Source organism: Bombina bombina, chromosome 7 (genome assembly GCF_027579735.1).
Source record: "Bombina bombina isolate aBomBom1 chromosome 7, aBomBom1.pri, whole genome shotgun sequence".
Taxonomy (NCBI): domain Eukaryota; kingdom Metazoa; phylum Chordata; class Amphibia; order Anura; family Bombinatoridae; genus Bombina; species Bombina bombina.
In genome coordinates, this window is record NC_069505.1 from 40432436 (window position 1) to 40460095 (window position 27660).

General features: G+C 43.7%; 1 protein-coding gene across 1 annotated transcript in view; it reads right to left on the bottom strand.

Annotated features, from left to right (window-relative positions):
• The window catches only part of STIP1 (stress induced phosphoprotein 1), a 141505-nt gene that overhangs the window by 12282 nt on the left and 101563 nt on the right, over window positions 1-27660 (bottom strand). The gene's annotated exons all lie outside the window — the stretch shown is intronic.

The following is a 27660-nucleotide window of genomic DNA, read 5'->3' on the forward strand; positions in this document are numbered from 1 at the left end:
GAGCTACCACTTTAAAAGCCTAGAAGAGCTGTGCAAGCTCTTTATAATCTCACAACCTTTTGCAGGAACATCTATGGCGAATAGAGACCGATCAATAAGGGAGCCTCATAGCGGATCTATACCTTACACGGCAGACTTGGCTTGGGTAGAGACCCCTCACTTTTATGTTCAGATGGACTACGTGAGGGCCGCCTTTAAAAGCCCTACCTCTACTCCAGAACCCAAGTTAGGGGGACCTTTGCCATCGGTAGCCCTGTCTGACAATGAAGCGCTAGCGCTACCCGCTACTCACCTGCGGATAGAGCTTGAATCTTAGAGGGGAACCGAGACTCTCCCGGATCCATTACGGGAAAACTTCTCCCTGCCTGACACCCGTGGGGCAGTTAGGATTGATGCCAAGAAGATGACCTACTTTCGATCCCCAATACCGGAGCTCTTACATCCGATTGGAGGGGTCGACCATGTTTGTTCACTCCTGGCCTCTGTTATTAATGGAGGCAGGCGGGGAGGGGAGCCTCGTTCTGTGTGCCGGAGATCGATGAGGACAGAGCGTTTGCTGAAGTTTGAAGAGAGCATTTTATCGGAGGGTCTACTAATGTTAAAGGTAATCACTCTCAACGGGCCTGCACTCACGGCTGTATCCAACTCCATCGAGTCCCTTACACAGTCAACTCTGAGTCGGCTAGACTTAAAGGCCACTTGAAATGCTCTGAGGACAAGAGCTAAAGGCTACTGCTCTAGTAGCGATTTGGCTATGTGGAGACACATTTTCTATATTACTCGCTGGGTGACTGTGTTCCCTCTAGTCAATACCATCATACGAGTAACTATGATATATGGCCTCACCCCCTTCCATATATTATACAAGCGATCGTGAGACAATGTTATATTCAATTTTATTTTCTTGAGACTTTAAGGGTTGCTATAGTATATACCAGTTAACTAGGTTTGTTTTTTTTCTATACATGACTGTTTGAACTTTTGATCAAAACTCTTCATTATAAGTGATGTAACCCTTTGGTATGTATCCTCTGGTCTACCTAACCCCACATGGTGTAACACGCTCCAGATACCCACCCCTAACTTCCGACGCTGGAGTCACACTACACTTTGTTCGGCTCATAAAGGTTGGCCCTATGTGAAAATAAGATGGGTGCCGAAGCCTAACGAGTGGAGCTGGAAACTTTTTCACCTGACCCTGCAGTTAACAGTGAGAACTCCCCAGGACTTGTGATTGGGAGTAGGATGAGTGAGGCCCCCAAAGGAAAAAAAAAATTAGGACCATCCCATAAGACACATGGACGCTAAAGCGGAGTTAAAACAGATTAATAAGGAGTGTAACAATTTTCAATAATAACCTTGTTCCTTACAGCATAGAGACCCTAATACAGGATATATTGCTTTGTGTGTGATTCTTTTTATGTTTTTGCCTTCTCTCTCTTAATCCTATTGATATGATGTACTTAATGGTATACTCATGCTCTTTAACCCAAGTTATACTTTAGTTTTCAATACCAGCTTTGCGAGACATATCACCCAAGATATCCTTAGTGTAAACTGTACATGTTATTGGCTACAGAGCCCTTCGTGCTCTGTTTATGGAACTTTTGCTGGTGACTGTTAAATAAGGGAATATTCCACCATAAGATCCATTCTGGATGGGTTACTACAGATCAACACACAAGACTTGTAGTAGCACTGGAGTACTGATACTTACTACTGTGAGTGTAACCCTATTCTACATTGTATTATAATTCATCCCTGCTAGGTTGCGAGAGAATGTATTGGAGCCAAGCTTCCACTTTAGGTATATATGTATTGTGTATCTAAAAACATAATTTATGCTTACCTGATAAATTTATTTCTCTTGTGGTGTATCCAGTCCACGGATCATCCATTACTTGTGGGATATTCTCATTCCCAACAGGAAGTTGCAAGAGGACACCAACAGCAGAGCTGTTATAGCTCCTCCCCTAACTGCCATATCCAGTCATTCGACCGAAAACAAGCAGAGAAAGGAGAAACCATAGGGTGCAGTGGTGACTGTAGTTTAAATTTAAAAATGATTTGCCTTAAAATGACAGGGCGGGCCGTGGACTGGATACACCACAAGAGAAATAAATTTATCAGGTAAGCATAAATTATGTTTTCTCTTGTAAGGTGTATCCAGCCCACGGATCATCCATTACTTGTGGGATACCAATACCAAAGCTAAAGTACACGGATGAAGGGAGGGACAAGGCAGGTACTTAAACGGAAGGTACCACTGCCTGTAAGACCTTTCTCCCAAAAATAGCCTCTGAAGAAGCAAAAGTATCAAATTTGTAAAAATTTTGAAAAAATATGAAGCGAAGACCAAGTCGCCGCCTTGCAAATCTGTTCAACAGAAGCCTCATTTTTAAAGGCCCAAGTGGAAGCCACAGCTCTAGTAGAATGAGCTGTAATCCTTTCAGGAGGCTGCTGGCCAGCAGTCTCATAGGCTAAGCAGATTATGCTTCTTAGCCAAAAAGAAAGAGGTTGCCGAAGCCTTTTGACCTCTCCTCTGTCCAGAGTAGACAACAAACAAAGCAAAATGTTTGACGAAAATCTTTAGTGGCTTGTAAGTAAAACTTTAAAGCACGAACTACGTCCAGATTGTGTAATAGACGTTCCTTCTTTGAAGAAGGATTAGGACACAAGGATGGAACAACAATCTCCTGATTGATATTCTTGTTAGATACCACCTTAGGTAAAAACCCAGGTTTGGTACGCAGGACTACCTTATCCGTATGGAAGATCAGTTAAGGAGAATCACATTGTAAAGCAGATAACAGACTCTACGAGCCGAGGAAATAGCTACCAAAAAAAGAACTTTCCAAGATAAAAGTTTGATATCTATGGAATGAAGAGGTTCAAACGGAACTCCTTGAAGAACCTTAAGAACCAGATTTAAGCTCCATGGCGGAGCAACAGGTTTAAACACAGGCTTGATTCTAACTAAAGCCTGACAAAATGCATGAACGTCTGGAACATCTGCCAGACGCTAGTGCAAAAGAATAGACAGTGCAGAAATCTGTCCCTTTAAGGAACTAGCTGACAATCCTTTTTCCAAACCTCCTTGGAGAAAGGATAATATCCTGGGAATCCTGACCTTACTCCATGAGTAACCCTTGGATTCACACCAATAAAGATATTTACGCCATATCTTATGGTAAATTTTCCTGGTGACAGGCTTTCGCGCCTGTATTAAGGTATCAATGACTGAATCGGAGAAGAAATGCTTTGATAAAATAAAGCGTTCAATCTCCAGGCAGTCAGTCTCAGAGAAATTAGATTTGGATGATTGAAAGGACCTTGTAGTAGAAGGTCTTGTCTTAACGGCAGAGTCCAAGGTGGAAAGGATGACATCTCCACTAGATCTGCATACCAGGTCCTGAGTGGCCACGCAGGCGCTATCAAAATCACTGATGCTCTCTCCTGCTTGATCTTGGCAATCAGTCTAGGGAGCAGAGGAAACGGTGGAAACACATAGACAAGGTTGAAAGACCAAGGCGCTGCTAGAGCATCTATCAGCGTCGCCTCTGGATCCCTGGACCTGGATCCGTAACAAGGAAGCTTGGCGTTCTGGCGAGACGCCATGAGATCCAGTTCTGGTTTGCCCCAACGATGAATCAATTGAGCAAACACCTCCGGATGGAGTTCCCACTCCCCCGGATGAAAAGTCTGAAGACTTAGAAAATCTGCCTCCCAGTTCTCTACACCTGGGATATGGATAGCTGATAGGTGGCAAAAGTGAATCTCTGCCCAGCGAATTATCTTTGAGACTTCTAACATCGCTAGGGAACTCCTTGTTCCCCCTTGACGGTTGATATAAACCACAGTCGTGATGTTGTCCGACTGAAATCTGATGAACCTTAGAGTTGCTAACTGAGGCCAAGCCTGAAGAGCATTGAATATCGCTCTCAGTTCCAGAATATTTATTGGAAGGAGTGTCTCCTCCTGAGTCCACGATCCCTGAGCCTTCAGGGAGTTCCAGACTGCACCCCAACCTAGAAGGATGGCATCTGTCGTTACAATTGTCCAATCTGGCCTGCGAAAGGTCATACCTTTGGACAGATGGACCCGAGATAGCCACCAGAGAAGAGAATCCCTGATCTCTTGATCCAGATTTAGTAGAGGGGACAAATCTGTGTAATCCCCATTCCACTGACTGAGCATGCATAGTTGCAGCGGTCTGAGATGTAGGCGTGAAAACGGCACTATGTCCATTGCCGCTACCATTAAGCCGATTACTTCCATGCACTGAGCCACCGAAGGGCGCGGAATGGAATGAAGAACACGGCAGGAATTTAGAAGCGTTGATAACCTGGACCCAGAATCTATCAGAGTCCCTAGGAAGGAAACTCTTGTGAGTGGGGATAGAGAACTCTTTTCCTCGTTCACTTTCCACCCATGCGACCTCAGAAATGCCAGTACTATGTCCGTATGAGACTTGGCAATTTGGAAGTTTGACGCCTGTATCAGGATTTCGTCTAAATAAGGGGCCACTGCTATGCCCCGCAGCCTTAGGACCGCCAGAAGCGACCCCAGAACCTTCGTAAAAATTCTTGGGGCTGTAGCTAATACAAAAGGAAGAGCTACAAACTGGTAATGCCCGTCTAGAAAGGCAAACCTGAGAAATCGATGATGATCTTTGTGTATCGGAATGTGAAGATAAGAATCCTTTAAATCCACTGTAGTCATATATTGACCCTCCTGGATCATTGGTAGGATGGTACGAATAGTTTCCATCTTGAATGATGGAACTCTGAGGAATTTGTTTAAGATCTTTAGATCCAAAATTTGTCTGAAGGTTCCCTCTTTTCTGGGAACCACAAACAGATTTGAGTAAAATCCCTGTCCCTCCTTTGGAACTGGATGGATCACTCCCATAACTAGGAGGTCTTGTACACAGTGTAAAAATGCCTCTCTCTATCTGGTTTGCAGATAATTGCTAAAGGTGAAATCTCCCTTTTTGGGGGAAGCTTTGAAGTCTAGAAAATATCCCTGAGATATAATTTCCAACGCCCAGGGATCCTGGACATCTCTTGCCCACGCCTGGGCGAAGAGTGAAAGTCTGCCCCCTACTAGATCCGTTACCGGATAGGGGGCCGTTCCTTCATGCTGTCTTAGAGGCAGCAGCAGGCTCTCATTCCCAACAGGAAGTTGCAAGAGGATTACCCACAGCAGAGCTGCTATATAGCTCCTCCCCTAACTGCCATATCCAGTCATTGAACCGAAGACAAGCAGAGAAAGGAGAAACCATAAGGTGCAGTGGTGACTGAAGTTTAAAATTAAAAAATACCTGCCTTAAAATGACAGGGCGGGCCGTGGACTGGATACACCACAAGAGAAATAAATTTATCAGGTAAGCATAAATTTATTTCTCTTGTAGTGTATCCAGTCCACGGATCATCCATTACTTGTGGGATATTCTCCTTCCCAACAGGAAGTTGCAAGAGGATCACCCACAGCAGAGCTGCTATATAGCTCCTCCCCTCACTGCCATATCCAGTCATTCGACCGAACAAGACGAGAAAGGAGAAACCATAGGGTGCAGAGGTGACTGTAGTTTAATTAAAATTTAGACCTGCCTTAAAAGGACAGGGCGGGCCGTGGACTGGATACACTACAAGAGAAATAAATTGATCAGGTAAGCATAAATTATGTTTTCTCTTGTTAAATGTATCCAGTCCACGGATCATCCATTACTTGTGGGATACCAATACCAAAGCTAAAGTACACGGATGATGGGAGGGACAAGGCAGGAACATTAAACAGAAGGAACCACTGCCTGTAGAACCTCTCTCCCAAAAACAGCCTCCGAAGAAGCAAAAGTGTCAAATTTGTCAAATTTTGAAAAGGTGTGAAGCGAAGACCAAGTCGCCGCCTTGCAAATCTGTTCAACAGAAGCCTCATTTTTAAAGGACCATGTGGAAGCCACAGCTCTAGTAGAATGAGCTGTAATCCTTTCAGGGGGCTGCTGTCCAGCAGTCTCATAGGCTAAGCGTATTATGCTCCGAAGCCAAAAGGAGAGAGAGGTTGCCGAAGCTTTTTGACCTCTCCTCTGTCCAGAGTAAATGACAAACAGGGAAGATGTTTGACGAAAATCTTTAGTAGCCTGTAAGTAAAACTTCAAGGCACGGACTACGTCCAGATTATGCAAGAGACGTTCCTTCTTTGAAGAAGGATTAGGACACAATGATGGAACAACAATCTCTTGATTGATATTCCTGTTAGAAACCACCTTAGGTAAAAACCCAGGTTTGGTAGGCAGAACTACCTTGTCTGAATGAAAAATCAGATAAGGAGAATCACAATGTAAGGCAGATAACTCAGAGACTCTTCGAGCCGAGGAAATAGCCATCAAAAACAGAACTTTCCAAGATAAAAGTTTAATATCAATGGAATGAAGGGGTTCAAACGGAACTCCCTGAAGAACTTTAAGAACCAAGTTTAAGCTCCACGGGGGAGCAACAGTTTTAAACACAGGCTTAATCCTAACCAAAGCCTGACAGAATGCCTGGATGTCTGGAACTTCTGCCAGACACTTGTGCAAAAGAATAGACAGAGCAGAGATCTGTCCTTTTAAAGAACTAGCTGATAAGCCTTTGTCCAAACCCTCTTGGAGAAAGGACAATATCCTAGGAATCCTAACCTTACTCCATGAGTAACTCTTGGATTCACACCAATAAAGATATTTACGCCATATCTTATGGTAGATTTTCCTGGTGACAGGCTTCCGAGCCTGTATTAAGGTATCAATGACTGACTCGGAGAAGCCACGCCTTGTTAGAATCAAGCGTTCAATCTCCATGCAGTCAGTCTCAGAGAAATTAGATTTGGATGATTGAAAGGACCTTGTATTAGAAGGTCCTGCCTCAGAGGCAGAGTCCATGGTAGAAGAGATGACATGTCCACTAGGTCTGCATACCAGGTCCTGCGTGGCCACGCAGGCGCTATCAGAATCACTGATGCTCTCTCCTGTTTGATTTTGGCAATCAGTCGAGGGAGCAGAGGAAACGGTGGAAACACATAGGCCAGGTTGAAGAGCCAAGGATCTGCTAGAGCATCTATCAGCGTTGCTCCCGGGTCCCTGGACCTGGATCCGTAACAAGGAAGCTTGGCGTTCTGGCGAGACGCCATGAGATCCAGTTCTGGTTTGCCCCAACGATGGACCAGTTGAGCAAACACCTCCGGATGGAGTTCCCACTCCCCCGGATGAAAAGTCTGACGACTTAGAAAATCCGCCTCCCAGTTCTCTACGCCTGGGATGTGGATCGCTGACAGGTGGCAAGAGTGAGACTCTGCCCAGCGAATTATCTTTGAGACTTCTAACATCGCTAGGGAACTCCTGGTTCCCCCTTGATGGTTGATGTAAGCCACAGTCGTGATGTTGTCCGACTGAAATCTGATGAACCTCAGAGTTGCTAACTGAGGCCAAGCTAGAAGAGCATTGAATATTGCTCTTAACTCCAGAATATTTATTGGGAGGAGTTTCTCCTCCTGAGTCCACGATCCCTGAGCCTTCAGGGAGTTCCAGACTGCGCCCCAACCTAGAAGGCTGGCATCTGTTTTTACAATCGTCCAATCTGGCCTGTGAAAGGTCATACCCTTGGACAGATGGACCCGAGAAAGCCACCAGAGAAGAGAATCTCTGGTCTCCTGATCCAGATTTAGTAGAGGGGACAAATCTGAGTAATCCCCATTCCACTGTCTTAGCATGCTTAATTGCAGCGGTCTGAGATGCAGGCGAGCAAATGGCACTATGTCCATTGCCGCTACCATTAAGCCGATTACTTCCATGCACTGAGTAGCCACTGACGGGCGTGGAATGGAATGAAGGACACGGCAAGCATTTAGAAGTTTTGATAACCTGGACTCCGTCAGGTAAATTTTCATCTCTACAGAATCTATAAGAGTCCCTAGGAAGGAGACTCTTGTGAGTGGTAACAGAGAACTCTTTTCCATGTTCACTTTCCACCCATGCGACCTCAGAAATGCCAGAACTATCTCTGTATGAGACTTGGCAATTTGAAAGCTTCACGCCTGTATCAGGATGTCGTCTATATACGGAGCCACCACTATGCCTCGCGGTCTTAGAACCGCCAGAAGTGAGCCCAGAACCTTTGTAAAAATTCTCGGGGCAGTGGCCAACCCGAAGGGAAGAGCTACAAATTGGTAATGCCTGTCTAGAAAGGCAAACCTTAGGAACCGATGATGATCTTTGTGAATCGGTATGTGAAGGTAGGCATCCTTTAAGTCCACTGTGGTCATGTACTGACCCTCTTGGATCATGGGTAGGATGGTCCGAATAGTTTCCATTTTGAATGATGGAACTCTGAGGAATTTATTTAAGATCTTTAGATCCAAGATTGGTCTGAAGGTTCCCTCTTTCTTGGGAACCACAAACAGATTTGAATAAAATCCCTGTCCTTGTTCCGTCCGCGGAACTCGATGGATCACTCCCATTACTAGGAGGTCTTGCACACAGCTTAGGAATGCCTCTTTCTTTATCTGGTTTGCTGACAACCTTGAAAGATTAAATCACCCTTGTGGAGGAGAAGCTTTGAAGTCCAGAAGATATCCCTGAGATATGATCTCCAACGCCCAGGGATCCTGAACATCTCTTGCCCACGCCTGGGCGAAGAGAGAAAGTCTGCCCCCCACTAGATCCGTTTCCAGATAGGGGGCCGTTCCTTCATGCTGTCTTGGGGGCAGCAGCAGGCTTTCTGGCCTGCTTGCCCTTGTTCCAGGACTGGTTAGGTTTCCAGGCCTGTCTGGAATGAGCAACAGTTCCCTCTTGTTTTGAAGCGGAGGAAGTTGATGCTGCTCCTGCCTTGAAATTTCGAAAGGCACGAAAATTAGACTGTTTGGCCTTTGATTTGGCCCTGTCCTGAGGAAGGGTATGACCCTTGCCTCCAGTAATGTCAGCAATAATTTCCTTCAAGCCAGGCCCGAATAAGGTCTGCCCCTTGAAAGGAATGTTGAGTAATTTAGACTTTGAAGTCACGTCAGCTGACCAGGATTTAAGCCATAGCGCCCTACACGCCTGGATGGCGAATCCGGAATTCTTAGCCGTTAGTTTAGTCAAATGAACAATGGCATCAGAAACAAATGAGTTAGCTAGCTTAAGCGTTCTAAGCTTGTCAATAATTTCATTCAATGGAGCTGTCTGGATGGCCTTTTCCAGGGCCTCAAACCAGAATTCCGCCGCAGCAGTGACAGGCGCAATGCATGCAAGGGGCTGTAAAATAAAACCTTGTTGAATAAACATTTTCTTAAGGTAACCCTCCAATTTTTTTATCCATTGGATCTGAAAAAGCACAACTGTCCTCAACCGGGATAGTGGTATGCTTTGCTAAAGTAGAAACTGCTCCCTCCACCTTAGGGACCGTCTGCCATAAGTCCCGTGTAGTGGTGTCTATTGGAAACATTTTTCTAAATATAGAAGGTGGGGAAAAGGGCACACCGGGTCTATCCCACTCCTTGCTAATAATTTCTGTAAGCCTTTTAGGTATAGGAAAAACGTCAGTACACACCGGCACCGCATAGTATCTATCCAGCCTACACAATTTCTCTGGAATTGCAACTGTGTTACAGTCATTCAGAGCAGCTAATACCTCCCCAAGTAATACACGGAGGTTCTTAAGCTTAAATTTAAAATTAGACATCTCTGAATCAGGTTTCCCCGAGTCAGAGATGTCACCCACAGACTGAAGCTCTCCGTCCTCATGTTCTGCATACTGTGACGCAGTATCAGACATGGCTCTAACAGCATTTGCGCGCTCTGTATCTCTCCTAACGCCAGAGCTATCGCGCTTGCCTCTTAATTCAGGCAATCTAGATAATACCTCTGACAGGGTAATTATTCATGATTGCAGTCATGTCCTGCAAGGTAATCGCTATGGGCGTCCCTTATGTAATTGGAACCATATTAGCGTGCGTCCCCTGAGCAGGAGGCGAAGGGTCTGACACGTGGGGAGAGTTAGTCGGCATAACTTCCCCCTCGACAGAACCCTCTGGTGATAATTCACCATCTGATCTTTACTGTTTAAGGTTGATCTTTACTGTTTAAGGTGAAATCAATACATTTAGTACACATTCTCCTATGGGGCTCCACCATGGCTTTCAAGCATAATGAACAAGTAGGTTCCTCTGTGTCAGACATGTTTAAACAGACTAGCAATTAGACTAGCAAGCTTGGAAAACACTTTAAAACAAGTTTACAAGCAATATAAAAAACATTACTGCGCCTTTAAGAAACACAAATTTTCCCAAATTTTGAAATAAGTGAAAAAAACTGAATTTATGCTTACCTGATAAATTACTTTCTCCAACGGTGTGTCCGGTCCACGGCGTCATCCTTACTTGTGGGATATTCTCTTCCCCAACAGGAAATGGCAAAGAGCCCAGCAAAGCTGGTCATATGATCCCTCCTAGGCTCCGCCTACCCCAGTCATTCGACCGACGTACAGAAGGAAATATGCATAGGAGAAACCATATGATACCGTGGTGACTGTAGTTAGAGAAAATAATTCATCAGACCTGATTAAAAAAACCAGGGCGGGCCGTGGACCGGACACACCGTTCAAGAAAGTAATTTATCAGGTAAGCATAAATTCTGTTTTCTCCAACATAGGTGTGTCCGGTCCACGGCGTCATCCTTACTTGTGGGAACCAATACCAAAGCTTTAGGACACGGATGAAGGGAGGGAGCAAATCAGGTCACCTAAATGGAAGGCACCATGGCTTGCAAAACCTTTCTCCCAAAAATAGCCTCCGAAGAAGCAAAAGTATCAAATTTGTAAAATTTGGCAAAAGTGTGCAGAGAAGACCAAGTCGCTGCCTTACATATCTGGTCAACAGAAGCCTCGTTCTTGAAGGCCCATGTGGAAGCCACAGCCCTAGTGGAGTGAGCCGTGATTCTTTCAGGAGGCTGCCGTCCGGCAGTCTCATAAGCCAATCGGATAACGCTTTTAAGCCAAAAAGAAAGAGGTAGAAGTTGCTTTTTGACCTCTCCTTTTACCAGAATAAACAACAAACAAAGAAGAAGTTTGTCTGAAATCTTTAGTTGCCTCTAAATAGAATTTTAGAGCACGGACTACGTCCAAATTGTGTAACAAACGTTCCTTCTTTGAAACTGGATTCGGGCACAAAGAAGGTACAACTATCTCCTGGTTAATATTCTTGTTGGAAACAACTTTCGGAAGAAAACCAGGCTTAGTACGCAAAACCACCTTATCTGCATGGAACACCAGATAGGGTGGAGAACACTGCAGAGCAGATAACTCTGAAACTCTTCTAGCAGAAGAAATTGCAACCAAAAACAAAACTTTCCAAGATAGTAACTTAATATCTACGGAATGTAAGGGTTCAAACGGAACCCCTTGAAGAACTGAAAGAACTAGATTGAGACTCCAGGGAGGAGTCAAAGGTCTGTAAACAGGCTTGATTCTAACCAGAGCCTGAACAAACGCCTGAACGTCTGGCACAGCTGCCAGCCTTTTGTGAAGTAAAACAGATAACGCAGAAATCTGTCCCTTCAGAGAACTTGCAGATAATCCCTTCTCCAAACCCTCTTGTAGAAAGGATAAAATCCTAGGAATTTTTATCTTGTTCCATGGGAATCCTTTAGATTCACACCAATAGATATATTTTTTCCATATCTTATGGTAAATCTTTCTAGTTACAGGCTTTCTAGCCTGAATAAGAGTATCTATTACAGAATCTGAAAACCCACGCTTTGATAAAATCAAGCGTTCAATCTCCAAGCAGTCAGTTGGAGAGAAACCAGATTCGGATGTTCGAATGGACCTTGAACAAGAAGGTCCTGTCTCAAAGGTAGCTTCCATGGTGGAGCCGATGACATTCACCAGGTCTGCATACCAAGTCCTGCGTGGCCACGCAGGAGCTATCAAGATCACCAAAGCCCTCTCCTGGTTGATCCTGGCTATCAGCCTGGGAATGAGAGGAAACGGTGGGAAAACATAAGCTAGGTTGAAGGTCCAAGGTGCTACTAGTGCATCTACTAGAGTCGCCTTGGGATCCCTGGATCTGGACCCGTAACAAGGAACCTTGAAGTTCTGGCGAGACGCCATCAGATCCATGTCCGGAATGCCCCATAATTGAGTTATTTGGGCAAAGATTTCCGGGTGGAGTTCCCACTCCCCCGGATGGAATGTCTGACGACTCAGAAAATCTGCTTCCCAATTTTCCACTCCTGGGATGTGGATTGCAGATAAGTGGCAGGAGTGATCCTCCGCCCATTGAATTATCTTGGTCACTTCCTCCATCGCCAGGGAACTCCTTGTTCCCCCCTGATGGTTGATATAAGCAACTGTCGTCATGTTGTCTGATTGAAACCTTATGAATTTGGCCTTTGCTAGATGAGACCAAGCTTTGAGAGCATTGAATATCGCTCTCAGTTCCAGAATGTTTATCGGGAGAAGAGATTCTTCCCGAGACCATAGACCCTGAGCTTTCAGGGGTTCCCAGACCGCGCCCCAGCCCACCAGACTGGCGTCGGTCGTGACAATGACCCACTCTGGTCTGCGGAAGCTCATTCCCTGTGACAGATTGTCCAGGATTAGCCACCAACGGAGTGAATCTCTGGTCCTTTGATCTACTTGAATCGTCGGAGACAAGTCTGTATAATCCCCATTCCACTGTCTGAGCATGCACAGTTGTAATGGTCTTAGATGAATTCGTGCAAAAGGAACTATGTCCATTGCTGCAACCATCAATCCTATTACTTCCATGCACTGCGCTATGGAAGGATGAAGAACAGAATGAAGAACTTGACAAGAGCTTAGAAGTTTTGATTTTCTGACCTCTGTCAGAAAAATTCTCATTTCTAAGGAGTCTATTATTGTTCCCAAGAAGGGAACTCTTGTTGACGGGGAAAGAGAACTTTTTTCTATGTTTACTTTCCATCCGTGAGATCTGAGAAAGGCTAGGACGATGTCCGTATGAGCCTTTGACAGAGACGACGCTTGAATCAGGATGTCGTCCAAGTACGGTACTACTGCAATGCCCCTTGGTCTTAGAACCGCTAGAAGGGACCCTAGTACCTTTGTGAAAATTCTCGGAGCAGTGGCTAACCCGAATGGAAGTGCCACAAACTGGTAATGCTTGTCCAGAAAAGCGAACCTTAGGAACTGATGATGTTCCTTGTGGATGGGAATATGGAGGTACGCATCCTTTAAATCCACCGTAGTCATGAATTGACCTTCCTGGATGGTAGGAAGGATCGTTCGAATGGTTTCCATTTTGAACGATGGGACCCTGAGAAATTTGTTTAGGATCTTGAGATCTAGAATTGGTCTGAACGTTCCCTCTTTTTTGGGAACTATGAACAGGTTGGAGTAAAACCCCATCCCTTGTTCTTTTATTGGAACTGGATGAATTACTCCCATCCTTAACAGGTCTTCTACACAATGTAAGAATGCCTGTCTTTTTATTTGGTTTAAAGATAATTGAGACCTGTGGAACCTTCCCCTTGGGGGTAGTTCCTTGAATTCCAGGAGATAACCTTGAGAAACTATTTCTAGTGCCCAAGGATCCTGAACATCTCTTGCCCAGGCCTGAGCAAAGAGAGAAAGTCTGCCCCCCACCAGATCCGGTCCCGGATCGGGGGCCATCCCTTCATGCTGTTTTGGTAGCAGTGGCAGGCTTCTTGGCCTGCTTACCCTTGTTCCAGCCTTGCATCGGTCTCCAGGCTGGTTTGGGTTGAGAAGTATTACCCTCTTGCTTAGAGGATGTAGAAGTAGAGGCTGGTCCGTTTCTGCGAAAGGGACGAAAATTAGGCTTATTTCTAGCCTTAAAAGACCTATCCTGAGGAAGGGCGTGGCCCTTTCCTCCGGTGATGTCTGAAATAATCTCTTTCAAATCAGGCCCAAACAGTGTTTTGCCCTTGAAAGGGATGTTAAGTAATTTTGTCTTGGAAGACACATCCGCTGACCAAGACTTCAGCCAGAGCGCTCTGCGCGCCACGATAGCAAACCCTGAATTTTTCGCCGCTAATCTCGCTAATTGCAAAGCGGCATCTAGAATAAAAGAGTTAGCCAATTTAAGTGCATGAACTCTGCCCATAATCTCCTCATACGAAGATTCTTTATCGAGCGACTTTTCTAGTTCTTCGAACCAGAAACACGCTGCCGTAGTGACAGGAACAATGCATGAAATTGGTTGAAGAAGGTAACCTTGCTGAACAAACATTTTTTTAAGCAAACCCTCTAATTTTTTTATCCATAGGATCTTTAAAAGCACAACTATCTTCAATGGGAATAGTAGTGCGTTTGTTTAGAGTAGAGACCGCCCCCTCGACCTTAGGGACTGTCTGCCATAAGTCCTTTCTGGGGTCGACTATAGGAAATAATTTCTTAAATATAGGGGGAGGCACAAAAGGTATGCCGGGCCTTTCCCATTCCTTGTTTACTATATCCGCCACCCGCTTGGGTATAGGAAAAACATCGGGGGGCACCGGAACCTCTAGGAACTTATCCATCTTACATAATTTCTCTGGAATGACTAAATTGTCACAATCATCCAGAGTAGATAAAACCTCCTTAAGCAGTGCGCGGAGATGTTCTAATTTAAATGTTACAACATCAGGTTCAGCTTGTTGAGAAATTTTCCCTGAATCTGAAATTTCTCCCTCAGACAAAACCTCCCTCCTGGCCCCTTCAGATTGGTGTGAGGGTATGTCAGAAGCGTTATCATCAGCGTCCTCTTGCTCTTCAGTGTTTAAAACAGAGCAATCGCGCTTTCTTTGATAAGTAGGCATTTTAGATAAAATATTTGCAATAGAATTATCCATAACAGCCGTTAATTGTTGCATAGTAATAAGTATTGGCGCACTAGATGTACTAGGGGCCTCTTGTGTGGGCAAAACTGGTGTAGACACAGAAGGGGGTGATGCAGTACCATGCTTACTCCCCTCATCTGAAGAATCATCTTGGGCACTATTATTATCTGTGGCATAATTGTCCCTACTTTGTTTGGACACCATGTCACAATTATCACATATATTTAAATGGGGAGACACATTGGCTTTCATACATATAGAACATTGTTTATCTGATGGTTCAGACATGTTAAACAGGCTTAAACTTGTCAACAAAGCACAAAAAACGTTTTAAAATAAAACCGTTACTGTCACTTTAAATTTTAAACAGAACACACTTTATTACTGAATATGCGAAAAAGTATGAAGCAATTGTTCAAAATTCACCAAAATTTCACCACAGTTTCTTAAAGCCTTAAAAGTATTGCACACCAAATTTGAAAGCTTTAACCCTTAAAATAACGGAACCGGAGCCGTTTCTACATTTAACCCCTATACAGTCCCAGGAATCTGCTTTGCTGAGACCCAACCAAGCCCAGAGGGGAATACGATACCAAATGACGCCTTCTGTAAGCTTTTTCAGTGTATCTTAGCTCCTCACACATGCATCTGCATGCCTTGCCTTCCAAAAACAACTGCGCATTAGTGGCGCGAAAATGAGGCTCTGCCTATGACTAGAGAAAGGCCCCCATCTGAAAAAGGTGTTCATACAGTGCCTGCCGTTTTTTTAACAACAATCCCCAAGATTATAATAATTATAAAGCGCTATAATCTGTCAAATATGCTTAGCAAGTAATCGTTTTAGCCCAGAAAAATGTCTACCAGTTTTTTAAGCCCTTATAAAGCCTTTATTCTCATACTTAATCTAAGAAAATGGCTTACCGGTCCCCATAGGGAAAATGACAGCCTTCCAGCATTACCAAGTCGTGTTAGAAATGTGGCCATCATACCTCAGGCAGAAAAGTCTGCCAACTGCTTCCCCCAACTGAAGTTACTTCATCTCAACAGTCCTGTGTGGAAACAGCAATCGATTTTAGTAACGTTTGCTAAAATCATCTTCCTCTCACAAACAGAAATCTTCTTCTCTTTTCTGTTTCAGAGTAAATAGTACATACCAGCACTATTTTAAAATAACAAACACTTGATTGAAGAATAAAAACTACATTTAAACACCAAAAAACTCTTAGCCATCTCCGTGGAGATGTTGCCTGTGCAACGGCAAAGAGAATGACTGGGGTAGGCGGAGCCTAGGAGGGATCATATGACCAGCTTTGCTGGGCTCTTTGCCATTTCCTGTTGGGGAAGAGAATATCCCACAAGTAAGGATGACGCCGTGGACCGGACACACCTATGTTGGAGAAATGCAGTTACACTAACGAAAATTTTACAGTGTATGTAATAAGTTAGCAGAGCATTGCACCCACTTGCAAATGGATGATTAACCCCTTAATACCAAAAACGGAATAACAAATGACAAAAACGTTTTTTAAACAGTCACAACAACTGCCACAGCTCTACTGTGGCTTTTTACCTCCCTCAATACGACTTTTGAAGCCTTTTAAGCCCTTCAGAGAAGTCCTGGATCATGCAGGAAGAAGCTGGATGTCTGTGTCTGTAATTTTTGCTGTGCAAAAAACCGCTAAAATAGGCCCCTCCCACTCATATTACAACAGTGGGAAGCCTCAGGGAACTGTTTCTAGGCAAAATTCAAGCCAGCCATGTGGAAAAAACTAGGCCCCAATAAGTTTTATCACCAAACATATGTAAAAAACGATTAAACATGCCAGCAAACGTTTTAAAATACACTTTTATAAGAGTATGTATCTCTATTAATAAGCCTGATACCAGTCGCTATCACTGCATTTAAGGCTTTACTTACATTACTTCGGTATCAGCAGCATTTTCTAGTAAATTCCATCCCTAGAAAAATATTTTAACTGCACATACCTTATTACAGGAAAACCTGCACGCTATTCCCCCTCTGAAGTTACCTCACTCCTCAGAATATGTGAGAACAGCAAAGGATCTTAGTTACTTCTGCTAAGATCATAGAAAACGCAGGCAGATTCTTCTAAATACTGCCTGAGATAAACAGTACACTCCGGTACCATTTAAAAATAACAAACTTTTGATTGAAGAAATAAACTAAGTATAAAACACCACAGTCCTCTTACGACCTCCATCTTAGTTGAGAGTTGCAAGAGAATACACTGGATATGGAAGTGAGGGGAGGAGCTATATAGCAGCTCTGCTGTGGGTGATCCTCTTGCAACTTCCTTTTGGGAAGGAGAATATCCCACAAGTAATGGATGATCCGTGGACTGGATACACTTAACAAGAGAAATTATGTTTTCTCTTGTAAGGTGTATCCAGTCCACGGATCATCTATTACTTGTGGGATACCAATACCAAAGCTAAAGTACACGGATGAAGGGAGGGAAAAGGCAGGTACTTAAACGGAAGGTACCACTGCATGTAAGACCTTTCTCCCAAAAATAGCCTCCGAAGAAGCAAAAAGTATCAAATTTATATAATTTTGAAAAGGTATGAAGTGAAGACCAAGTCGCCGCCTTGCAAATCTGTTCAACAGAAGCCTAATTTTTAAGGACCATGTGGAAGCCACAGCTCTAGTAGAATGAGCTGTAATCCTTTCAGGAGGCTGCTGGCCAGCAGTCTCATAAGCTAAGCTGATTATACTCCTTAGCCAAAACGAAAAAGAGAGGTTGCCGAAGCCTTTTGGCCTCTCCTCTGTCCAGAGTAGACAACAAACAAAGCAGATGTTTGACGAAAATCTTTAGTAGCTTGTAAATAATACTTTAAAGCACAAACCACGTCAAGATTGTGTAATAGACGTTCCTTCTTTGAAGAAGGATTAGGACACAATGATGGAACAACAATCTCCTGATTAATATTCTTATTAGATACCACCTTAGGTAAAAACCCAGGTTTGGTACGCAGAACTACCTTATCTGCATGGAAGATCAGATAAGGAGAATCACATTGTAAGGCAGATTACTCGGAAACGCTACGAGCCGAGGAAATAGCTATCAAAAAAAGAACTTTCCGGGGGTGGAGCCTGGCCACGCAGGGAGATGGCCGCACTTTAGAAGGGCTCTCAAAACCCAAATAGGCAAATAATGACATACCCAGCGTTTTTCCCTTTCCCACAGCTAAAAATGTCACAGATCGTCTGAGGCAGTGGAGGAGATCTTTTTAATACGGAGTGATGGGGGCAAAAATAACAGAGGAACAACATCCTGCTACATATACCTTTGAGGCCTATCATAACCGCCGCACCCGAGCCTGACAACGCGGTAATACCCACAAAACCTCCACACAAGAAGGATCACTGCGCCTCAACAGTATCAACACTTACCGGCTACTTCCACCTAAAAACGGCGCTATCTGCCGCCGAGGGACGATCTGGCCCCAACACCGCAATACAGCTTGCCGGGAGGAGAGACGGGTCCTGTCGGGGCTGCGGCACAAGTACCGATCGTCAGATCGCAACGGTACAATCAGGGACAGCGGTAAGCTGGGCTCGATCCCCTCCTCAAAAAAGTAATACCGGGCCTTAGATAAGCTGAACTTTGTCCCCTCCCCCCTCGGAGTGACCGGGCGGATTCACCGCTTACGGGGGTTGTATTGCACCGGGTTTGACAGGCCCAGACCTCAATTTCTTAATTGGGAGGTAAATCAAGATAGCACAGCAGGGAACATAACACAGGGACTTGCTCCGGTAATAAATCAGTACACTAAAAAAAAAAAAGAAGGGGGGGTGGGGGTGGGGGAAGGAAAGGAAAAAAAAAAAGGGGGGGGAAAAGGGGGAAGGAAAAACAGGGAAGGGAAGAAAAAAAAATAAAAAAAAAAATAAATTAAATTAAAAAAAAAAAAGGGGAGGGAAGAAAGTGCTGGGTGCTTTTTAAATGTTTAATTTTTATCTGTTGATTGCCGAATTTGGGTATCCTACCCCCATTAGCCTAGGTTCCTACTTAGAGACTTGATACAGAATTGTACATTGTATTGCTTCGTGATATTTTCTCCTTTCTTTCTGTTGCAATACTAAGGCATCTGGAGACTGTCTTCTACTTTCCTCCCTTCTCATTAACTACCCTATCTTGTCCCACTAGTCTTTCTCTCTCTCTACTCTTTTTTTTTTTTTTTTTCCCCCTAACCCTCCTCCCATCCTGCCAAGATGCAACCCAAGGTTAGTAGATTCCAGGATCACACGCTCCAAGTGACATCTATAAACGCTAAAGGTTTAAATAATCCCGGAAAAAGATCAATAGCTTTCCGGGACCTAAACAAATTAAAAAGCCACATCCTAATGCTCCAGGAAACCCACTTTCAAAAGGGGAGGGAACCTAAATGGCATGATACTCAATATCCTACAGCTTACTTTGCTTCGGGCCCAAATAAAAAAAGCAGGTGTAGGCATACTTATCCATAAAACACTACCATTACAAGTGATCCATGTTGAGAGAGATCAAGGTGGAAGATTTCTTCTCTTAAAAGGCACTCTATATGGCCACTACATTACACTACTAAATATATATATGCCCCCAATACAGCGCAGTCAGGGTTCTTCAGAAAGCTTGCCAACGTGCTCCTAGACCATTCCCAGGGCGTAGTTTTCTTAGCAGGAGATTTTAACTTATCCCTCGACCCCTCTCTTGACTCCTCCAGAGGGTCTACTAGCATTCCCAGTGTCATACTGAAATCAGTTAAAAACACTCTCCAAAGTCTCACTCTCCATGATATATGGAGAACCCTTCACCCTCTGGACAGAGACTATACTTTTTATTCTAACCCTCACAATTCCTACACTAGGATCGATCACATATTCACGGACTCTCATGGACTTTCAATTACTGCTAGGTGCGAGATAGGCCCTATTACATGGTCAGACCATGCTCCTGTTACTTGCCAAGTGTTGTGGCCAGACATCCCTATTTAAACTAGTATATGGAGAATAGATGACATACTACTGAATGACCCAATACTGGTTGAAACAATATACAAAGAAATACAAGAATATTTTTCATTCAATTCGCAATCAGCCACATCCCACCAGGTGGAATGGGAAGCACACAAAACAGTGATTAGAGGCTTACTAATAAAACATAAATCTAGACTTAACAGACAAGCTAGGGAGACACACTCTAACCTTCTACACAAAATCAGCGCCTTAGAGACTGAACACAAAAAACGCCCCTCAGATAGTAAAATTACCAAAGATCTCTCAGACACTATACTAGAACTTAAGAAACATCTGACCGAAATACAAAGAAAAGCGTTATTCCTCAAACAATATTATTATGAAGGAGGAAATAAACCAGGGAAAGTGCTAGCCAGAAATCTGAAGAGGAAACATTTAAATACATATATCCACTCTTTAACGACGCCGAACAGACAAACAGTCAAGGATAGCACCAGAATAGCAGCAGCCTTTAGGGGTTATTACAAAACACTATATAACTTAGATGAGGACAGAACACACTGTAGGGATGCACCGAAATTTCGGCCGCAGAAAGTTTCGGCCGAAAATAGCATTTTTTGTTATTTCGTTTTTCGTTTTTTTTGCCTTTTATTTTTGGCAAAATTATTGTGTAGCATATTTTAAATTTTATGCCAGCCTAGAGCTGCTGTTTGAGTTCATTACTTGACTTACTGTTTTGCATATAATAATAGTTTTCTAGGACTATACTTTATTTTGATAATTGGTAACAAAACAAAAACGGTTAAATCTGATTATGTTACACAGAACTAAATAAAGAATAATACTAGCGATGCACCAAAATTTGGGCCGCCGAAAATGTGCAATTCCAATTTCGGCCCAAAGAGGACCAAAATGGCTGAAAATGTACAGCCCTCCCCTGTTCTATTGAGTTACATGCCTATCCTTAGCATAAGGTGAGCAGCACAGCACTGGCATGGTACACAGAGCACACACATAAGTACCATTACATGATGATATTTGAAACCAGCAGAGAAGGAAACCAAAGTTCTGAATAGTGAATACAAATATCAAAGGAGGATAAGTAACATGTTTATAAACACTTGATATTATCAGAAACAGCCCTAAGCACACACAGTGAATATCTTTAAGCCTTGTAAACAGTGCTCATACATCAGCCTCATGTGCGTAGACATTCTATTCGCTTGAGGCAAATATGCGTACACACTATATATGCATAAGCCCCAAGCTCGCACACAGTTGGTACAAATTAGCACCCACCAGACAGTGTATACAAAAAAGCACAGTAACTTTCTATAACCACCTTGCACGTAAGGTTGTAGCTAAGTCCAGTGGTCCTGGTGATAGGCAGACTCCATTTGGGGCTCCGGACATATAATCTAACGGGTCAGTGTGAGACCCGAACCAGGAACTAGGCAGAGATACGATGAGAGAAGATCAGGTGCAGCCACGCTCATCGCACGGATAACTACACCCAAAAACAAAGCACATGTCTACCTCATATTGTTGTCTGGCTATAACCACGCTCTCCCTTATAGAGCTCCAGTTTCAGTGCAGATCACGCCCTACTGTACAAGTGACCATGTCCATTTGTTGGAGCTTTCCCGCCTACAAGCTCTCTCAGCTACACACACACACACACTGTAGTTAAAAAAGAAAAAAACAATTTCGGTTTCGTTTCGGTTTTCGGCCAGGATCATCCTGAATTTTCGGTATCGGTTTCGGTCCAGAATTTTTATTTCGGTGCATCCCTAGAACACAGGAAACCCCAGCATTTAAAGACAAGATCAACCAATATTTTTTGAATTTAGGGCTCCCATCTATTGATAAACAAACAGCAGACTCCCTGGCCACCCCAATCACAAAAGACGAATTACATCAGGCTATTAAAGAGTCCCCCTCAAATAAAAGCCCCGGCCCGGATGGATTCTCCTCTAAATATTATAAAAATGTGAAGATGCCTTAGCTAAACATATGTTACAGTTATTTAACAATCTCAGAGAAGTGCCCTCTTTATCAAAAATGCTTTTAGAAGCGCATATTACCGTTTTGGCCAAACCAGGTAAACCAGCGACATGCCCGGGAAATTTTAGGCCGATATCTAATAAATACGGACATGAAGATATTGGCCAAAATATTAGCAAACAGGTTAAATAAACTGCTACCTAACCTGATTTCCAACGACCAAGTTGGATTCATACCAGGGAGGGAAGCCAGGGATAATGTAACAAAGGTTATACAGCTAATTAACCATGCAAGGGAGACGGGAAAACCACTGGTCTTGTTCTCAACTGATGCGGAGAAGGCCTTTGAAAGAGTGGGTTGGCCTTTTCTGCAGAGAGCAATGAGTGAGATGGGAATACCAAAAGCTTTCCTAAACATGGCCATGGCCCTCTACTCAGCTCCAAAAGCAAAAGTAAGGGTCAACGATGTTTTGTCGGAAGTCTTTTTTATTAAGAACGGGACGAGGCAGGGGTATCCACTCTCACCCTTGTTATTCGCCATTTCTATCGAAGTTCTGGCCCAGAAAATTAGGAATAACACCAAAATTAAAGGACTTAAGGTAGGGGACTCTGAGTTTAAACAATCAATGTATGCAGACGACATTTTATTCACTTTGACAGAGGCAGAGACATCTGTACCTGAACTGCTCAAAGAGCTTAACCAGTACGGGGAAGTTTCTAACTTCCTCCTCAATCTAAATAAATCAGAATTACTGAATATTAACACCCAGACCCATCACATACAAAAATTGAAAGTAGAACATAATATATCAGTAGCTCAACATAAACTCAAGTATCTGGGTGTTTCCTTAACCCTTTCCACAAAGGACCTCTTTAAACAAAATTATATCCCACTTAGAAACGAAATATGTAGAGACCTATCAGCATGGAAAAACAAACCCCTCTCTTGGTTAGGGAGGATAGGGGTAATCAAAATGAATGTCCTACCGAGGATATTATACATTCCTCAAGCCTTGCCAATACCTCTACAAGAAGGATTTCTCAAGCAATACATTTGGGCAAATATAAAACCTAGAGTCCCAAAGAAGACCATGTACATGACAAGGGAAGGGGGAGGCTTAGGGGTACCACACCTGTCAGTACACAGAAACGCGATCTTTCTTCAACACATAATCGAATGGGCTCACAATGACACAAACAAAGCATGGATACAACTAGACAGGCAGATATTTATGCGCAACAATGTAGGTACTTTGGACTGGACACAACCAGCTCAGAGGCCGAAAATAGTACACAGATACATGATTACTGCAGAGAGATTGGCTGTGTGGGACAGGACGATAGCGACCAGCACACATATCATCTTATCATTCCCCCCTCTCAACTATCATAGAAAATGCGGCTCTCCCATACTGCAAGATGGGATACCGTGTTTCAACACCTTATAACCTTAGATGTGGCTCCATGCAGTTTCTAAGAGAGAACAACACCACCAAAACACAAACCCAACTAGCAGAAACTCATGGAAAAATTTTCTCCTCCTGGCTCAGATACAACCAACTATTACACTATATCTCACACCACAAGTTTAGGAGAGACATGGGAAGAGAGCCCACCACTTTCGAAAAATTGTGCATCCAAACAACTACACCTGGGCACCTAATATCCCTCCTTTATAAATTAGCTTCCACGACACATCCCAAATCATTACCATCATACACCTTTTCTTGGAATAGGGAGCTAACGCAGGATGTAGAGTATGAATCTTGGGCTCAAGCTTTCGCGCTTACAAAACGATCCTCTGTATCGGCCACCATTCAAGAGATTCACTTAAAATTCCTATGCCGCTGGTACCTCACCCCCACTAGACTCCACAAAATTGATTCCACTCTGAGTAATAGCTGTTGGAGAGGGTGTGGGGAGGAGGGCTCTCTCCTCCACATATGGTGGGGTTGCCCAAAACTCTGAACCTACTGGAAGGGAATTTTCTCTCACATTTCAGATATAATGGGCATAAACATACCAAACACACCCGAAAGCATATTGTTTATCCGACTCCCCAAAATCCTGGACCCTGCAAAACTAGCACTCCTACTGATCATGATAACGAGCGCGAAAAGACTTATTCCTAAAAGATGGAAGACACAACTTGTTCCATCTATAGTCGAATGGAAACAAAACGTTTCCGAACTTATTACCCTAGAGAGATATCATTAGCTCAAAATTGAAAAATTAGACCCACAAAATGATCTTGGCAACTTGGAAAGGAACCTTGTAAGGAAACTCTCTTTCTTCTCCCCCCCCCTTTTTTTTTCTTTTTTGTTTGTCTTTCTATTGTTTGCCTTTCTATTGTTTGTCATAAAGATAATATGACTTATGTTCTGTATAAGTAAGATGGAAAAAGTTGAAAACTCTGTTAATTGAATGTTAACTTTATTGTGAAAGCCACTGGAGCGATTTCGATGTTTAATTCTGCAAATATTAATAAAGCTCTTTTGAAAAAAAAAAAAAAAAAAAACACAAAAAAACCCCCCAAAAAAACCTTTCCAAGATAAAAGTTTGATATCTATGGAATGAAGAGGTTCAAACGGATCCCTTGAAGAACCTTAAGAACCAAATTTAAGCTCCAAGGCAGAAGAACAGGTTTAAACACAGGCTTGATTCTAACTAAAGCCTGACAAAATGCATGAACGTCTGGAACATCCGCCAGACGCTTGTGCAAAAGGACAGAGCAGAAATCTGTCCCTTTAAGGAACTAGCCGACAATCCTTTCTCCAATCCTTCTTGGAGAAAAGATAATATCCTGGGAATCCTGACCTTACTCCATGAGTAGCCCTTGGATTCACACCAATAAAGATATTTACGCTATATCTTACGATAGATTTTCCTGGTGACAGACTTTCATGCCTGAATTAAGGTATCAATGACTGACTCGGAGAAGCCACGCTTTGATAAAATCAAGCGTTAAATCTCCAGGCAGTCAGCCTCAGAGAAATTAGATTTGGATGGTTGAAAGGACCTTGAAGTAGAAGGTCCTGTCTCAGCGGCAGAGTCCATGGTGGAAAGGATGACATGTTCAGCAGATCTGCATACCAAGTCCGGCGTGGCCACGCAGGCGCTATCAAGATCACCGATGCTCTCTCCTGCTTGATTTTGGCAATCAGACGAGGGAGCAGAGGAAACGGTGGAAACACATAAGCTAGGTTGAAGGACCAAGGCGCTGCTAGAGCATCTATCAGCGGTGCCTTGGAGTCCCTGGACCTGGATCCATAACAAGGAAGTTTAGCGTTCTGGCGAGATGCCATGAGATCCAGTTCTGGTTTGCCCCAACGATGAATCAATTGTGCAAACACCTCCGGATGGAGTTCCCACTCCCCCGGATTAAAAGTCTGTCGACTTAGAAAATCCGCCTCACAGTTCTCTACACCTGGGATATGGATAGCTGATAGGTGGCAAGAGTGAATCTCCGCCCAGTGAATTATCTTTGAGACTTCTAACATCGCTAGGAAACTCCTTGTTCCCCCTGATGGTTGATGTAAGCCACAGTCGTGCTGTTGTCCGACTGAAATCTGATGAACCTCATTGTCGCTAGCTGAGGCCAAGCCTGAAGAGCATTGAATATCGCTCTTAGTTCAAGAATGTTTATAGGAGGGAGTGTCTCCTCCTGAGTCCACGATCCCTGAGCCTTCAGGGAGTTCCAGACTGCCCCCCAGCCTAGAAGGCTGGCATCTGTCGTTACAATTGTCCAATCTGGCCTGCGAAAGGTCATTCCCTTGGACAGATGGACCCGAGATAGCCACCAGAGAAGAGAATCCCTGGTCTCTTGATCCAGATTTAGTAGAGGGGACAACTCTGTGTAATCCCTATTCCACTGACTGAGCATGCATAGTTGCAGCGGTCCGAGATGTAGGCGTGCAAACGGCACTATGTCCATTGCCGCTACCATTAAGCCGATTACTTCCATACACTGAGCCACCGAAGGGCAAGAAGTGGAATAAAGAACACGGCAGGAATTTAGAAGTTTTGACAACCTGGACTCCGTCAGGTAAATCCTCATTTCTACAGAATGTATTAGAGTTCCCAGAAAGGAAACTCTTGTGAGAGGGGATAGAGAACTCTTTTCTTAGTTCACCTTCCACCCATGCGACCTCAGAAATGCCAGAACTATGTCCGTATGAGACTTGGCAATTTGGAAATTTGACGCCTGTATCAGAATGTCGTCTAAATAAGGGGCCACTGATATGCCCCGCGGTCTTAGGACCGCCAGAAGTGACCCCAGAACCTTCGTAAAGATTATTGGGGCTGTAGCTAACCCAAAGGGAAGAGCTACAAACTGGTAATGCCTGTTCAGGAAGGCAAACATGAGAAACAGATGATGATCTTTGTGTATCGGAATGTGAAGATAAGCATCCTTTAAATCCACTGTAGTCATTTATTGACCCTCCTGGATCATAGGAAGGATGGTACGAATAGTCTCCATCTTGAATGATGGAACTCTGAGGAATTTGTTTAAGATCTTTAGATCCAAAATTGGTCTGAAGGTTCCCTCTTTTTTGGGAACCACAAACAGATTTGAGTAAAATCCCTGTCCTTGTTCCTCCTTTGGAACTGGATGGATCACTCCCATAACTAGGAGGTCTTGAACACAGTGTAAGAATGCCTCTCTCTTTATCTGGTTTGCAGATAATTGTGGAAAGGTGAAATCTCCCTTTTGGAGGAGAAGCTCTGAAGTCCAGAAGATATCCCTGGGATACAATTTCCAACACCCAGGGATCCTGGACATCTCTTGCCCAAGCCTGGGCGAAGAGCGAAAGTCTGCCCCTACTAGATCCGTTACCGGATAGGGGGCTGATACTTCATGCTGTCTTAGGGGCAGCAGCAGGCTTTTTGGCCTGCTTACCTTTGTTCCAGGTCTGGTTAGGTCTGAAGACCGACTTGGACTGGGCAAAAGTTCCCTCTTGTTTGGCATTAGAGGAAGTTGATGCCGTACTCGCCTTGAAGTTTCGAAAGGCACGAAAATTAGTCTGTTTGGCCCTTGATTTGGACCTATCCTGAGGAAGGGCATGACCTTTTCCTCCAGTGATATCAGAAATGATCTCCTTCAAACCAGGCCTGAATAGGGTTTGCCCCTTGAAGGGAATGTTAAGCAGCTTAGACTTTGAAGTAACGACAGCTAACCATGATTTAAGCCATAGCGCCCTGCGCGCTTGAATAGCAAAACCAGAATTTTTAGCCGTTAGTTTAGTCAAATGAACAATGGCATCAGAAACAAAAGAATTGGCTATCTTAAGTGCTCTAAGCTTGTCAAGTATGTCATCCAATGGGGTCTCTACCTGTAAAGCCTCTTCCAGAGACTCAAACCAGAAAGCCGCAGCAGCAGTGACTGGGCAATGCATGCAAGGGGCTGTAGAATAAAACCTTGTTGAATAAACATTTTCTTAAGGTAACCCTCTAACTTTTTATCCATTGGATCTGAGAAAGCACAACTGTCCTCGACAGGGATAGTAGTACGCTTAGCTAGGGTAGAAACTGCTCCCTCCACCTTAGGGACTGTCTGCCATAAGTCCCATGTGGTGGCATCTATTGGAAACATTTTCTTAAAAAAAAAAAATAAAGAGGAGAGAGAGAGAAAGAGAGAGAAAGAGAGAGAAAGAGAGAGAAAGAGAGAGAAAGAGAGAGAAAGAGAGAGAAAGAGAGAGAAAGAGAGAGAAAGAGAGAGAAAGAGAGAGAAAGAGAGAGAAAGAGAGAGAGAGAGAGAGAGAGAGAAAGAGAGAAAGAGAGAAAGAGAAAGAGAGAAAGAGAAAGAGAGAAAGAGAGAAAGAGAGAAAGAGAGAAAGAGAGAAAGAGAGAAA